The sequence below is a fragment of the Ostrinia nubilalis genome, chromosome 13 (genome assembly GCF_963855985.1).
Source record: "Ostrinia nubilalis chromosome 13, ilOstNubi1.1, whole genome shotgun sequence".
Classification (NCBI taxonomy): Eukaryota; Metazoa; Arthropoda; class Insecta; order Lepidoptera; family Crambidae; genus Ostrinia; species Ostrinia nubilalis.
In genome coordinates this window covers 667,643-683,644 of record NC_087100.1, presented here as the reverse complement: position 1 = coordinate 683,644, position 16,002 = coordinate 667,643, and the positions used below count along the sequence as shown (strand labels likewise).

General features: G+C 38.0%; 1 protein-coding gene across 2 annotated transcripts in view; it reads right to left on the bottom strand.

The window, feature by feature from the left end:
* LOC135077376 (frizzled-2) overlaps positions 1-16,002 on the bottom strand; it is a 98,653-nt gene that overhangs the window by 26,819 nt on the left and 55,832 nt on the right. Inside the window, exon 3 of one of the 2 annotated variants that reach the window (XM_063971905.1) lies at positions 14,923-14,960. The gene's annotated coding sequence lies outside the window, so the exon portion shown is untranslated. Of the gene's footprint in view, positions 1-6,108; positions 6,484-14,922; positions 14,961-16,002 lie in introns of those variants that run through there. The other variant, XM_063971904.1, reaches the window with a different exon arrangement.

Below are 16,002 nucleotides of genomic sequence, written 5' to 3'. Positions count from 1 at the left end.
ATCTCGCAGACCCATAATAATGCGCTCCACCTCCCCGAAATCAACCTCGGTGAGTGCCAGAGAGTTTATTGGATTAACAAGTACCGATGGCGAGGTTGTAATTGGAGGAGTTATCTTAGCAGCTAGATCATTTGCTATATTGACGAAATACTTGTTTACAGAGTTTAAAGCAATTTGAGGATCGCTGTTTTTAGCAAGAAGTTCACGTGGAGGTTCTGCGTTACCAGTAGAGTGAGTCACTTCTTTTACCACTTTCCACATAGCTTTGGGGTTATTTTTAGCCTTATTAAACTCAGATCTTTGATATTCACGCTTTAATTTATGAAGAAGATTATTCAAAAAGTTGCGGTACCTTTTATAGGTAACTTTGATTATATGATTTTCTGGATCGTGACGTAGCTGTTTATGAATTTTATCCCGGTTTTGAATGCATCGCAGTAAGCCTGGTGTGATCCAAGGTTTTAGAATATTTTTCCTACGAGTTGTCACAACCGTTATTGTGTGTGCATTAATAATGTTGGTAATAATGGATACTAACCGATCAGCTGCTTGGTCTGCATCCAGGGTACATATTACAGAAGTAAAGTCAGCATTAGTGAGAGCTCTTTTGATGGATTCGTGGTCTGTTTTAACAATTGTTCTAAGTGTTTTAGAGTTTTTAAGGGGGCCACTTTCAAGGCACAGCACAATTGGCAAATGGTCAGTTATCATGCAGTCCAGAATCAGAGCTCTAGAAGGTAGATTTGTTTTCAAAAGTATATGATCTAAACAGTTTTCTAAGCGTGTAGGATACGTATGGGCCGGTAGCAGACCAAGTGCTGCGGTAGAAGTAAGGTAATAATTAGAGAATCTGTCATTGTTATTGGTTTTAATGTCGATGTTTAGGTCCCCCAACAGAGAAATGTTTCTATATGTGTCGAGACTAAGGACAAGATTGTTTAAACTAGATATAAAGTTGTCTATATTAGAGTATGAAGGGGATCTATAGATGCCTATAAATGCAAACTTGTCATCTATTGTACAAACTAGGCAGTTACCGTCCTCGAATCTGGGTTCCCACACGGAAACATTTAGACCTTGTTTTGCATAGATCACTACACCGTCATTCTGCAGTCTGTTGTTACAGGTATGAAATGAACTATATCCATCTATCTGTGGTATTTTATTTATGTTCTTAAGCCAACACTCGCACGGTGCCTGTAAACATTTTAAATCTCTATTTGGGGATCGGATATCGCTAGAATGGGCAGTAAAAATTCAGGTATAGTTCAAGATATTCCGTTAAAATACAAATTACAAACATCTTCCTTTTTTATCGGGCGTGTAAAAACGCTGGCCAGTCGCGCGATACCACTACCGTGGCCGATCGATCAAGCTGTTTAATTAACAGTTATCGCCCCGATGATTTATTGATATTGCTGCTATCGCGCGATAACGATGCCACCAAAATATGTCACAATGTATAAAAGTGCTACTTCACAAACTCCTTGCAACTTCGACCAGTCCACACGTCACTGTGTAGTTGAGGGTTAACAACACCCAGAGCGGCCGCAAATTCCGGTGTGCAAACTATAAACCGGACACTTGTATTCTACTAATCATTGGGCTATAAATTTTATGATCCGCATATAATGACATTCCCCCTTTTTAGTAATAACCCAGGCAAATATAAGTGTTTGGTTAGCACGCCGTGATAAACGATAAGGTATCAAGTACGCAATAAAAATTGTCAGCCAAATCAATGTTTGACTTTTAATTGTGCATCCATAGTGACTAGTAACAATATCAGCGTCCCTATTTTTATAATAAAAGCAGTATAATAAACAATATCAGTCATTGATAGTGACGTCACAAGAATGGTATGATCGAACAGTATCGGAGTTCTTTGAGACGGATTTTTTTCTACGAAACCTTAATCCGAGGATTACCACTGGTAATTCAACGTTAATCACAACATACATCAATAAATGTCTAGATAAAAGTGATTTTTGTAGGTATCTACTTCGTCCAAATAAGTAAGTGCGTGTTACCTTGTACTCTTTACTTAGCAATGATAAGCCTAAAATAAGTGCAATCTTCCAACAACTTAATAAGGTTCTATTCTAGGACTATTACATTGAGATTATCTAAGGCCGGCTTACCAGTTAATCCTGTTATGAAAATAACTCTGCTATAACACAGCTGTACAGGAATTTAAATATTAAATACGGCGGAGTTGTTTAACCAACCACTCATTGTCGTATCACAAATTAACAAGTCAAATATTTAATAAACATCCATTGTGTAATGTACGGAACACGTGTGTAGTGATGTTTTAACGAGCACTTGTCTAATAATAACGAGTGTTATCGCGGGTAGCTCGGCATGAATAGACCTCTGTTCGATTCACTCGCCAGCACTTTAGATCAGATCAGGAGAATAAGCCACGCTCAAATATCGTAAGATTATATTATGAATCCCTTTACCATTAACGTTATTTGTAATACACTTTATCTTTGAGAACGGGGAAAACGCCCGATTTTATCCGAGATAAGCTTTTACGTTAAAATTGTTACAAAACTGTTGTTCAGCCACCCATTTTATCAGCGGATTAATGGAATGGATTTAGTTTAATACAGTAGAAATATCTTTTTTGACAACGTATACACAAGTAATCGGATCAAAATGGGTAATTACACAAAATTTATCATGCTAATGAGAAAGACAAGTGACTCGTCGAAAATGACGTAGTTTACGTGACATTTAGCACACTGGGTGATGGATGACTTGTGATGGCCCAATTATCTATTTAAGTTCTAATAATTTCCAATACACTTGCTTTGATTTGGAAACTGATTTTGCAAATTGGTTGTAATCAATCTTATTCCGTAAATTGATAACCAGATCCAGAACAGATATTAATCTCAAAGGAACACGGCCAGCAGCTAAATGCTCTACATTCTGTTATTAAATTAACAATAACAGTTTGCCAGCTAACATATCCTTGAGCAAGGAACGTTAAAAAGCCATTTAAGGGCCCGAGACGATGGGTGGGCCGCTGCATACATAAATACATTTGATAAATGGCGCGCCCGGTAGCCCAGCGGGCGCGCGCGTCGTTAATATATCGGTAATACGGAACCCTGGCACCTTGGGGATCTCAAAAACAGGAATAACTGCACTGTCAGTAAAGCAACAGCTAGGAAATGCCACAGTTCGTTCGTTCGTTTCGGCCAAATGACGTCCACTGCTGGACAAAAGCCTCACCCAAGGTTTTCCATAATGAACGGTCCTGCGCTGCCCGCATCCAGGCTCTTCCCGCCACAGTATCCACGACAATTTAGGTCTCCGATAAAACTGTTTAGCGCAAACTTACAAGAGTTAAGTCTGATATCTAAATAACTAAACTACGCTCCGCCGAGGAAGCTTACGCCAAAGGGATGAAGACAAGCTGTTTTAGACTCATCATGAGTTTAAAACAATCTGGTATAATTAGGTAAAATGTTTCCTAACTTAGTTCTTTGAAACGATAGATAGTAATCATGACTAGTAAATGTTTTGGCCTTCACACAGGCGTGATTGATTTATCTTATCACTAATAGGGTTATGAAGGAAATAACGCTTAAAAAGCTCTTGAGTACTCGAAAAATCACGGTAATATGCCAATTACAGTCAATCCGAAAGGAAAATTGGCAATTAATGAATTTGCAAGAAGTAAGGCCAATCCAAGTCATGCTTAGTGAATGAGTGAAATAAAGCGCGGGAAAGCGAGCTATACAAATAATCTGTGTAATCCCAAAGTAATTAATGCAGGCTCAAATTTGTGGGCCCTCATGCTGGAACAAACACGCTTTGTTGGCGAGGCTGCGTATGACCCACTGTTTGCGCAGGGCATCGAACTCGCACCTCGCCTTTATATCCGTTCAAATAAGCACTAATTATATTTAATGCGTTTTACCTGTAATTAGAAGGTGTTACAAAATGTGAAACAGTGTTTAACGGTTGTATAGAGTTTTTTAGGAGTGTTTACGCTGTTCAGGGCGATGAGACTGCTTTATGAGGTGTTTCCAGCAGCGCCCACGCTCCAACACAAGCGATCCGATGGGCGATGTAATGATTATTGTAAACAACTCGGGGCTTAGTTTCCGTGAGTAATGGACGGCTGAGTTACGAAATTATGAACGTTTTATGTATTATAGTAGAGTTAAAATTGAATCCGGATTAATAGTGCGCTCGTTTGCGAACGTTCCAAACATAAAAAGTCGATTAGGTGGCCTTTAAACATTTCAGCGGGCTGCGATCGTTTGTCAATCCATAGACTGTAAAGATAAAATTAAAATGGCGCACACATGGTGTCGGGAATAGATTCGCGACACTTAGCGCTGGCCCTTCGGCGGAAGATGGCTCGGTCGTAAATACAGCCATGCCATGACTCAGGCGGTGGCGTCCGTTCGAGCTATTTTCAACTTGCAAATGAGAAAGTGCATCGGCAATAGGGGTGGCACGCCAGATTGATTGGAAAACGATCGATGGACCCATTCTGGTGGTTCCAATCTGGGTAGCGTGGAAATTGGTGGGTTGTCGATCCACAAATTGGTTGATTTAGAGGATCTGAGTATAATTGGGTGGCTGACGACCTAATATTAAGATGGTAGTTGACAGTGATCTGGTTGGATAAAATATAGCGGTTGATGGATGAGCTCAGTCTTTCCGCCATTTCTTGCTTATATTTAGCAGTGCTGCCATGCCTGCCATTGACTGATTCGATGATAATGATAGTAAAAGCAAATTCGGATCTAATTTTAGAATTACTATTTGTGAAAATTAATACCTTAGAGGTTTTTCGGAGATAGAATTAGATGTCTTTAGAGAAAATTAGTATTATTGGTCAATGGTATCTATTTACTATCTATTTCTATGTGTACCTACCTACCTAATTACGGTTTAAGATCTCATTTCTCATAAGAACAAGGAACGCAATCGACACAAATGTTATTCCTAGAGGTCATTAGTTATCACTTCGAAGATGTAGGGCGCTGGCGCGGTTATTGGCCAAAAACTTTTGTTTTTCTTTCCAATCGGCATCCTTGATCGGCGGTGGAATAACCTACCACGTCTGGACGATGCTGCCGCTAGCGGGCGATATTAACATAACGTTTTACGCTAACCTTAGTTAAAGAACGCGAAGGATCAAGCTTACTTTAACGGCTGATTAAGGCGATTTGCTCTGGTTCATTACAGGATTAGCGCGAGAGTGTTAAGGTACACCACGATACACGCTGTTTCTATAATATATTTCACTATGTTTAGAAGGTATTTATTTGACGTTTATGTTAAACAAACTGGGCTAATAATCTGCTACTTTTCGAGTGCAAGGTTAATAGCACAATAGATGATAAATCACTTACAAAGCCAATAAATAATGGGATCTCTTTGGATGAACTTCTAAGTCTTCTAAATGGCAGGTAGGTAAGGTATTATTTTAGATTAATTACTTTAACTATAGGAAGGCTCCTTGAGTCATAATTTGATTATTTAGGTTGGTTCTACTACCTAATGTAGGGATTAGGAAATAACAAAGGCTCCTAATTAACCGACTTCAACAAAAGGAGGTTCTTTAGATCCCAAGAATAAACAAAACACGTTTAAAATGTTCACTTTACCGTACCATGACCGTAGGTACCTATTTTGTTTATTTACATTATCTACTGAATGTTTTAAATTATCTTGATATGCAGTCAGGCAGCTGATAAAATAATATTAATGTTCAGTGACGGGAATTAAAACGCGATGCATTACTCAAATTGAAATGGCATTTCAGTAATTAATTTCCTTCTTATAAAATTCTAAGTTTATATTATTATTACCTACCTACGATTTTAATGTTTTTGCAAACGTGCAAAATTATTCAGACAGGTGCGAATGCCGCGCGCGACCGCGACTGTACCGGGCCCGCGGCCGGCTTCATACGATACGACTCAAATCGCGATGCACCCACCCAGCTATCTGACGTCTCAGTACCCACATTTGCACTGTTATCGCTCAAAACAAATCCGATCCGCTTATCTCACTCAACGCACGCAAATCTACACTCGAATCGATAGACATAGGTTATGTGCAAGTACTCACCGTCGGAAGCAACCAGCGAATCCACACCACAAAACAAACTTGGCACTGTATCTCACCGTCTTCTCAAACAACACCTAATTGAATCCATGTTATCATTTAAAATATCGATCAGTCACACGCGGAACGTTTCTTGTGACGCTATATTTTTACATTCGACTGGAGATATTTTCGATAGTCGGCCGGTTTTAGTCAACACACGCGAGCACAAGATCGCCACAAACGAGTATTGGGTTGGATTTGTAACCGAATAGGGTTATATTGTTCACTGATCAGCTGAGCGAATGTTTGCAACAATAATATCGGCGTTTCGTATACAATCTCGTCGAACGCACGTGCACTCACCACGGCTCGCGGAGACGGACTGAGTGAATGAACGAACGAAGCGCACTGGCGCGAGCGAACGCTCTCCCCGCGCGGGGTCGGGGGATCGGTACTCGCGCAGACGGCGTTCGCCGCCTTCGTTCCGCTAGATGGCAGCACGCGTCCACTTTTCCTCTGCGTGAAGCTTTTTCAGCAAAAATAATTACCGCGTAGAATCCCCGCCTCCTTATAAATTAGGAAAACGTTTTCAAATTATTCCCCTCAAACGTTTACTCTCCGATTCCTTCGACGGCCGGAGTCCGGAATCAATTTACGAATCCACTTTCGCATTTTAAATTTCCACCTCTATTGTCGTTAAACGTGACGGAAATTAATGTGTACATTGCATTTCTTGGCGGAATCGAAGAAATTCGCGTCAAGACGGGCGCAAAGCGGGTAAATGTAAAAATTCTATTAAATCTGGGATTGGGTGTGTAATCAGAGGAGTCGATTAAAGTTGCGCCGGCTCGTATCGGCGATCGCGGATTAGAGTCATTTTCACGGCCTCAATTTCTTCGATGGGAGAACATAAAGGAAAGCGTTTGAAATGGAAGGGCTATAAGGAGGCTCTGATACTCATCAAAAGAGAATAGATTAACAATTAAATAGAAAATTTTGGGTAACTTTATTCGAGTTTAGATGTTTTTATGTCTACGAATTACGAATTGATTTAAAAGCTAAAGTAGATGCGTTAAGTATTAATTTTATAATTATGTAATATTTAAGGCATTTTATGACCAAAGTTCCTTTAAAAAAAAATTCGGTAGAAATATTTCGATTACTCAATCTTTATGAAAAGGAAACCGAAGTTGCCACATCCCCACTACGTTGCACAATAAAATCTGTCTTTAGGTGTGATGATGTAACGTTTATTTCTATCTCGTATAACAATAATATGGCAGTAAATAAAATTATATTAGCCCATAAATAAACAATTAAGTGCGCCGGAGTAGGCTGAATACCGCGGTCTTGCCCGATATGACGGATGATACGAGCGACCATAAACAATAGGCGATAGGCACAGATAAGCGTGATTTATTGTCTATGCTGAGTGCCTTCCTATCAATTATAGATTGATACGGGTATTTTCGGTAGCGTAAACTAACGAATCTTTTTTTTTTCGTGCCGATGTGTGGGCGCAGGTTTAGCTTTCAAACCAGGTTGGATATAGGTTTCTCTAGGCGTTAATTTTTCCCATAAATGTTTGCTCTTTGTAAGATATGGATTCGATTGGAATTGTAATTATCAGGAAAATATATTCAGCTTTCTTTTGGAGAGGAACGTCAAAACGCTAGTTCACAGATATTTCGGAAGTAGAGATAAAAAATAAATAGGAAAACTATCAATTTAGAAATGCCTAAAATAGTAGGTATAAAGAAATAATTCATCTACTTTTCTCGGTGCTGAATTATTTTATGATAATTATAAGTTAGGCGTTTCTAATTTCATACGTGTATTCATAAATAACACAAATAATCTAAGTAGAGCGCGAAGGAGATGCAATTCAAATAATTTTGATGTATCGTTGATTTCTGCCGTGAAATCTGCAGTGAGAGCTGTTAAATAAATATTGATTTAATACTACTCATGCATATTTTTGCAGTTTCATTATGCTACTGGCTCATATCCGACTGTCCGAGAATAAGATAACATGGTTCCGTACTTCGGAGAGGACGTTAAGCCGTCTGATATTATAAAGAGGTAAAGTTTGTGTGTTTGTATATTTGTTAAATTGTAAGGGGTAATCTCGGGATCTACTGAACCGATTTTTAAAATTCTTCCACCAATAAAAAGCCACATTATTGCTGAGTGTCATAGGTTATATAAAAAACCGAAAAGTTCCACGCGGGCGAAGCCGCTGGTGGAAAGCTAGTGGTTTATAAATTTTGACAGAAGGGTCTGTATGTAACCTCAATTGTTTTTAGGTGACGATAGGCCGATATTTTTTATTTAAATACTTCACTGCACAAATAAAGTACAAAAGGTGGACTTAATCTTAAAATCATTCTCCTCCAGTCAATCTTTGGACATGCAGAAAGCTGAGAGTGCGGTGCTGGTTATTCAATAGTTTAATTTGTGATCGGTATCAGGTACAATTTAATTGATTTAGTTCGTGAGTGTTTGAAAAAATAAATACCTACTTAAGTAATTTACTACAACTCATGGTCGTCCAGAAAAACATAAGATATCCAATCTTTATTTAAACATTAATTACATGTTGATATCATTAATTGGTATAATAACGTCCATAACGATTTCATTGACCGGCCAGAATGGGTTATCATTTTTTTATTATTCATTAACGATTGACGGGTATTTATTTATGAATAAACACAGCTCGGATAGCATTAGATAGTGGCTTAATTTAGATAAGTAAATAGACAAATCAAGTCGTATAATTAAGTTGGTTCGACGCTTCCGCAATTTAATCTTGTCAACATGGAATTATCTACGAGGTAGGTATGAACGCGTAAATATTGGTTAGTTTACTATGCAAATAGGTACTTATGTTTGCTAATCTCTGGAACTAATTTAAATTGTTTCAATACGACTTATAACTTCTGTTCTACGTTATAAAAATATTGTAGGGTAGATAAGCGATTGTTGAAGGCTGTGGAAGCACGACTGGAAGTATTTTACTTCTATTGTGTGTCAAATAAACAATATTTTATTCTATTTCTAGGTAAAAACGTCTTTGAAACTGATTTTTGAAATACCTTGTCTTTACAAATACACCTGTTTATCCTCGATTCAGTTTAGACTTAGCATTATGTGATCTAGTCTAATGATGACATTAAGTTCACCTTAACTATGTAACATTTTATTTTTTCGTTCGTTCGTTCGTTTCAGCCAAATGACGTCCACTGCTGGACAAAGGCCTCCTCCAAGGTTTTCCACAATGCACGGTCCTGCGCTGCCCGCATTATTTATTTATTTTTTATTTGAAATTAAAGATTAAACAAATAAATATAATACCTAATTAACTTCACGATCATTCTTCGATTCACCTTTCCCCACCGAAGCGAAAGTAAAAAGTCCAAACAGGACCAGTTAATCCACCAGATGTTAACCCTAATATTAACGCGAGTTTAACGCCCGTTATTTACGAATCGTCTGTTAACGTTGTCCGCGTGATGTATGGGCGGGGGCACAGTTTTGATTTGTGTCTAGTTTAAACCCAGATAATTGGTTAAGAGCGGCTATTTTTATTGTGGAAAATTTGACACGTGTCTGATATTACGCGTAATTATTAAGTTTCTATGTTTAAAGTTATGAATCACAGCCTTTCTACCATACACATTTTATTTAATTTCGTTGTGGGTCCAATGACAGTTTAACTTTTCCCCGAACAAACTTGACCTTCACTGGTTGGGTTTTTATTGGCGGTCAAGCCACAAGTCAAGCTGTAGGTCTTGGCTACACAGGAGTTGCAGTGGTGGGGACGAGAGGTGAGAGTAGTCTTATACATATATTTTATATACCGTTGTATAGTTCTACCAGTACTAGGTACTTATGTGTAACATGGGTAAAATGTGACTCTATAAGTACCTACCGAATAAATAGTAGTTATACATACCTACCAGGCTACAAAGTTCATATGACGCATTCCTAAGATTTCTAAGTTCATATTCGTGTACTTACCAGTCGTGAGGAATATTAGTATTACAGTCAACATTCCAAACATAAGTTCCAACCTTACAATGAAATTGACATTTTGGTTCCAAACCATCTAATCTATTAATATTAAATCAGTACCTACTTAATTGGAATATTTAAATATCCACTTTAAAAATATTAACGATTACTTTACCTCATAAAATAAATGTTTATTAATTTTCTCTATTGAAATTGAGGGTAAGTAGCTACATGTATACTACTTACTTTGTTCGGAATTGAAACTAATTGAAATGCTAATATTTGTCGGCATCGGATTTAACTCTACGATTTGTAAATAAATTTGCGTTTAGCATAAGAATCGTGTGAATTCCTCTATAAAACGTGCATAATACGTAGGTTTGAAAGCTTTCTTACATCATACCGTGTTTTAAACGGCCGTCCTATGAAATGCCACTTTGTTTACCTAGTTAATGCAAATGTATGGCTATAAAAGAGAGAAATTTCGAGTCTGGGAGAAAGCGTCTCTAAATCAGTTAATCTTAGGCTAATGTATGCGAATGGAGACAGCGCCTCGGAGACAATGCCACAAAACGGGAGAGGACAGAAGGACTGACAGGTGAAAATAATCACACTGATTCACACTCAATGGAACATGTGATTCATAATCGACTGTAACTGTATCACTGGGATGACAAGAGTGATTCTAATCTAAGGGCCTTAAAACTCGCGCGCGGGCGCGGCTCATACTAATTTTCGGTAGAGAACCGCACGAGTTTTAGCGGAGGCCCTAATTTAGATGCTTATTAGTATTTAAACTAGGCTACCTATAGAGGTGGGGCGATGTCATCTCCGAGGGTAGCTCTCCTGGCGATGTGCTTCCATTTCTGACGGTTAGAGGCATCGCGAGTACCTACACTGGACCATGGTGGACTCAGTGGCCTTTGTGATGACATCACCCCACCATGTTCCTCGTCAGCGCAACCACGAACACTCTGACAAGAGTGCCCGAATAAGAAGAAGAAGAAGACTATAGAGGTAAAGGCTAAGCACAACAAGAAAACTTCCCTATCACCATATTTAACTAAGTATTTATTTTATTCTTTCTAAATCAGCACGTTCAAGAAACAATCACTAACTTGCAGAATCGTTAGTGTTTTTTCTGAAGTCATAATTTTGCTTAGATATGTCAACTCGGCTTAACTGGATCTCGATGCATTGTGTCACCAAAGACAATGGGCCCTAAAAAGCAGAACAAAAACGCAAAGTAACGGTTTCTTATGCGGGCGTGCGGGTAGGTCAGGTAGGCTGTAAATCAAACGGCTTAAAGCCTGCAGATCCTTTTGCAGCGTTATCTGCTGCCAACTCTTGGATGCATTTGTCATGTCTTCAATATAAAAAAAAAACTAAGCAAGAATCGATTTTTTTCTAGACTCAAGCAAATTCCACCGACTCACATAAAACATTCCAATGGTTTGTATGTTTGTCATGTAACTTATATTATTTTTGAATAGTAAGACAATTTTTGGCGATTAGTGTAGTGATTATGTAACTACCGGTAACCGGAGAGAATATTGGAAAATTTGAGAATTTTAAATGATGACACACAAGTAGGTAAGTAAAATGTTCAAGAGAGTCTTCTCGGCCTCAAAAATTAAAGCAACACTCAGATTCCAGTGGTAACATAGTAGTACCTACTTGCATCCACACTTCAAGAACATTAAAATATAAATTAACATGATTAGTCCAGCAATTCTCGAGTTGAGTTGAATGAGTTCTTCAATTAGCAGTACCAATACATTCAGCGACTCATTTATAGATATCTACATGCTGTCAATGGATTAGTCACGGCTCTGTGGTTTCCCTATGTATTGTTATTCCAGTCGAGGTAAGCCCCGGAGCTGGCGTTCCTTGAATTCCCCCGAATCCTAAGGGACGGCCGGATTAAGCGTTATGAAAGGGCTGAGGGCTGACGTCCGGTTAGTTAGATGTACGGGGTAACCTTCCCTTGCACTGCGAATATACAGTGACGAGCATGAGGTGAAAATATGTAGTGCAAAAGAACCCTTCAAAACAAGGGGTCCTCGGAATGTAAATGTTATTAAAACTCCTTAAGAAATAATATTGTTTCTAATCTAAACCATTTGCTAGATATAACATAATCCACCGTTTATCAGCTAGACGACAAAAAATAACACTCATTTTCAGGAGTTAAAAAGCTCATGGTAAGGACTAATATTGTGACAGTAGAATCTGTATCTTTATTATCTTGTAATTACGAGTATATTTAAGGATATAAATGTAAGGAAAGCCGATTTGAAAGTCACAAGTCTAAACCCTACTGACTCTAGAAAAAAAACATAATATTTTTGTCTCTCATTAATTTCTCACGAGCTTCCTTTGTCTTCTATTACTTTATATAACGGCCACCCTGTGTTATCTACGTCTGCAAACTGCATTAAATTGTTATTTTGAATAAACTGCACATCGTTGAAAACACCTTTGTCACGGTGTGCCAAGGTTGTCACAACGCTATCAAGCGGCCCATCCGTCCAACGGGGTGTCGGATTAGGGCAGGTAGTCCTACTGTCCCATTTGAGGGACACTATTCAAAAGACACTGGAGATTAGAGATAACGCGTTTAAAGGGTTGTTACAAATGATTTATGTCCCGAATGTTATCAACAGCTGTTGTTCTAAATAACCTGGAGACGTATTTTAAAGGGTTAGGATTCAAAATCGCTTAAAAGTTGTAACAATCGTCAACAAGATATTTAGATTTGGTAAATGATTATTATAATATTCGAATATTAAGTTCTTCCAATTTAGAGTTAGATAGTCATTCTAAAATCCAGCTATTATCAGTCATAATCAGATATCTTTTGGGGGGTTACCCGCGACTACTAAGTTCCAAGTGCAGATCTAGAAACAATAGAGGATCATAATTATCTAATCTATTTAATTGTTGAGCAACGAAACATCATTAATTTGTTATTCAGAATACCTTCTTGGTACGATTCACGCAAGTTGCTCGCAAGTGGGTAAATTTTTATGACTTGAATCCAAGTAAAACGGCTGAAAAAAATTGTCTTTAAATTGTAAATCGATTTCATGTCCTTCCTTCTCGGAAGAGAATAAGAACATTATGAAAAATCGTTTGGTTATCTTATGCAGTATATTAATTAAGTATGATTCATATTTCAGTAAACACAAATCTAACTAGATCAAACTGGCCTTTAACTTGTGCACTGCAAGGTTTAAATTACACAAGTCTCAAGTTAGTTGGTCGTAGCTCGCGATACCGTTTCACCGAAATCATAACGATGATCATAACAGAGCTTCTTCAGTTACAAACGACAGGTCCTAAGGACTCAATAAAAACAACGACTTATGCCGAGGTAACCGGATACTCGTGTGCTGGGAATCGAACCCACGCCAACCGCAGGACAGATGGATTGACATCGAAGCGATAAATATTATTGTCTATGGGAAGATAGTATGCTTTATAGAGAAGTTTATGATTAGTACTATGTTGCAGAAGCAGTTGGTTGTTCAGCCAGTCTATCAATGATCTACTTATGGTAAGCTAGATAAGATGGCTGCACAGGTCTTAAGGCATTTTAATCTCGTGGGCGACTTGCCAGACTCTTTGGGTAACACTCATTGTAGTTTTGCGAATTCAGGACCATTGGTTCTTTCTGGGAAAGTCAAGCAATAAACACATTTTTGTTGCATAGTCGCATGGATATTGTAGTGGAACAGTATTTTACCTTGATGTAGTCAGATACTATAAGTCTGACTTGCTTACCACCACAGACAAGGGCTGTTTACCTGTGTATTATAGGACCAAATCATAATGGCATTTTAAGTTATAGAATCAATGACAAGCATTTAAAATCCTACTGAAAAACACTTCAGCAAGAAATAAGCTTTAAAACAGATATCATATAACAAGTAAATAAGACGTTGGTAGTTAATCATTCAGTATCAGTAGGTAGTTATTAACAACTGCATGTTAAACTAAATACGTGTTACATTTATGGGCATAGCGCGGTGGGCTGAATCACGGGTCGTGTAGCGCCAACCTTGAACCAGTTGTGTGCAAGCGCATGCCAAGCGACATCAGGGCTGTCAGGCTAGCCGCTAGCCAGGATTTAGGATTATTTACCCGTAGATCCTTAGTTTTAGGTACTACTTCCATCATTCAGGAGGCAATAGTTATTAATGTAAGTACCAATTAAAAGAAGTTCAAAAGCTTACAGAGAGTATAAGGTGGAGAACGCTTTTGAATAGCTTACTTCAATTAAACTCTCCCTAAGTTGTATTCTCTCAATGTGGATATTCTTGAAGCGGTTCTTGAGTAGAAATAACCCAAAGAATAATGTCCTAGCTTTAAGGTGTCAGTCAGTGTTTTTTATACAGAACAAGGCAGGTATTTGACACCAATCGCACCTGATGTTTGTGTTACAAGAAGTCTGGCCTTGAATTCAGCTGATGTAGGTCTTCCAGCCATGGCCAGGCTATCATATAGCCTGATACATTTCTTACGTTTCTCAATATATCTCAATATTAGCTGCATAATATATTAGAGAAGCAGCCCTAACTTTCGTACGAATACGGGCCTAATCACGGCGCGGGCGCAGCCGCGGTGGTCTGTTGCGCAAGCGATTAGCTGACCCACTGCGGACCCACACTGCAGTTACCGCGAACACGTGGTAGAGCTATTACTTCATAATTCACACTCTAGCTTAGACTGGGAGCAAATAAACGTGATTATATCTTTGGAATAAGCTCAATATTTGCTTGTATTAGTCGTAAATAAATGGAATGGAGTACTTACCACAGCACTAACAGCAAAGCAGGAATGAAAGCGGATACCTGTAAAAGAAAAAAGTATTTTTAAACAATTAGGTAACTTCCTCTTAGTTATATTAAAATTTTCTAGAGTTAAGAGTAGCATCTTAACTTTAAATTGCTTGTAAAAATCGAATTTCCACCTTAGGCAATTCGATTTTTCAAGTTATTTAATAATCCTATCTGTTTTGGTGACATCATAAAATGCGTTGAGTAATCGCTAGGGTTAAAATCATTTAAATATGTCGCTGAGATTTCGGTACGTAAATCTATAAACCACTACCATCTAGCCGGGATTTTAAAATTACGTTCAGCACTGACACGGTGGTTAATGTTAATTGTTTTTATGTCGAGTAGGTACTTGTAAATGTAAATTGGTAACCATGTAAGATTAACTTTTTGCAAAAAGAGTTTATTTTCTTAAAATAAGTAAATTCAACCTCGCGAAACATCGTAGGTACCACATGTCTCATGACGGCGACCACGAATTTTCCTAAATTATTCTTTAATTATCAAAATGGCCGACCAAATAAGCCATAACGTTTAAATTCGCTATAAAGAATATTAACGTCGTACGTTACGTATGGAATGGAATTATTATAACGATATATAATTTCAAATTGAATTATTTAACGGCCTGGCGACCGGACACGGGTGTAATTTAATTTATTTGTTTAAGTAATTTTCTCATAAATAACGCGGACGGGATTCACGCCGCACGATTTTGGTATTCTCGTGATATTGGAATCGAAATAAGATAAAATTATTTAGTAACTACAAACCGGTATTGTACCTACTATACCTACTCATGTTAATGCCCATAGTTTGGTTGTGAATATCAATTCAATAATTTTTGTTTTATTTTTTCTAGCAACGGATAGATAAACCATACATAAAAGATAGGTACCTAGTACCTACCTACATGTCCAAGTATTTCTATGACTGCAAAAAGCTTGACTCCATTGTTGTTAATCTACAAGACGTAGGAAGGAGTGGATGGATTGCCTCAGGACAATTTCGTAAGCTAATAAAAAAGCTACACTCCGAGATCGTATCGGAATCGTCT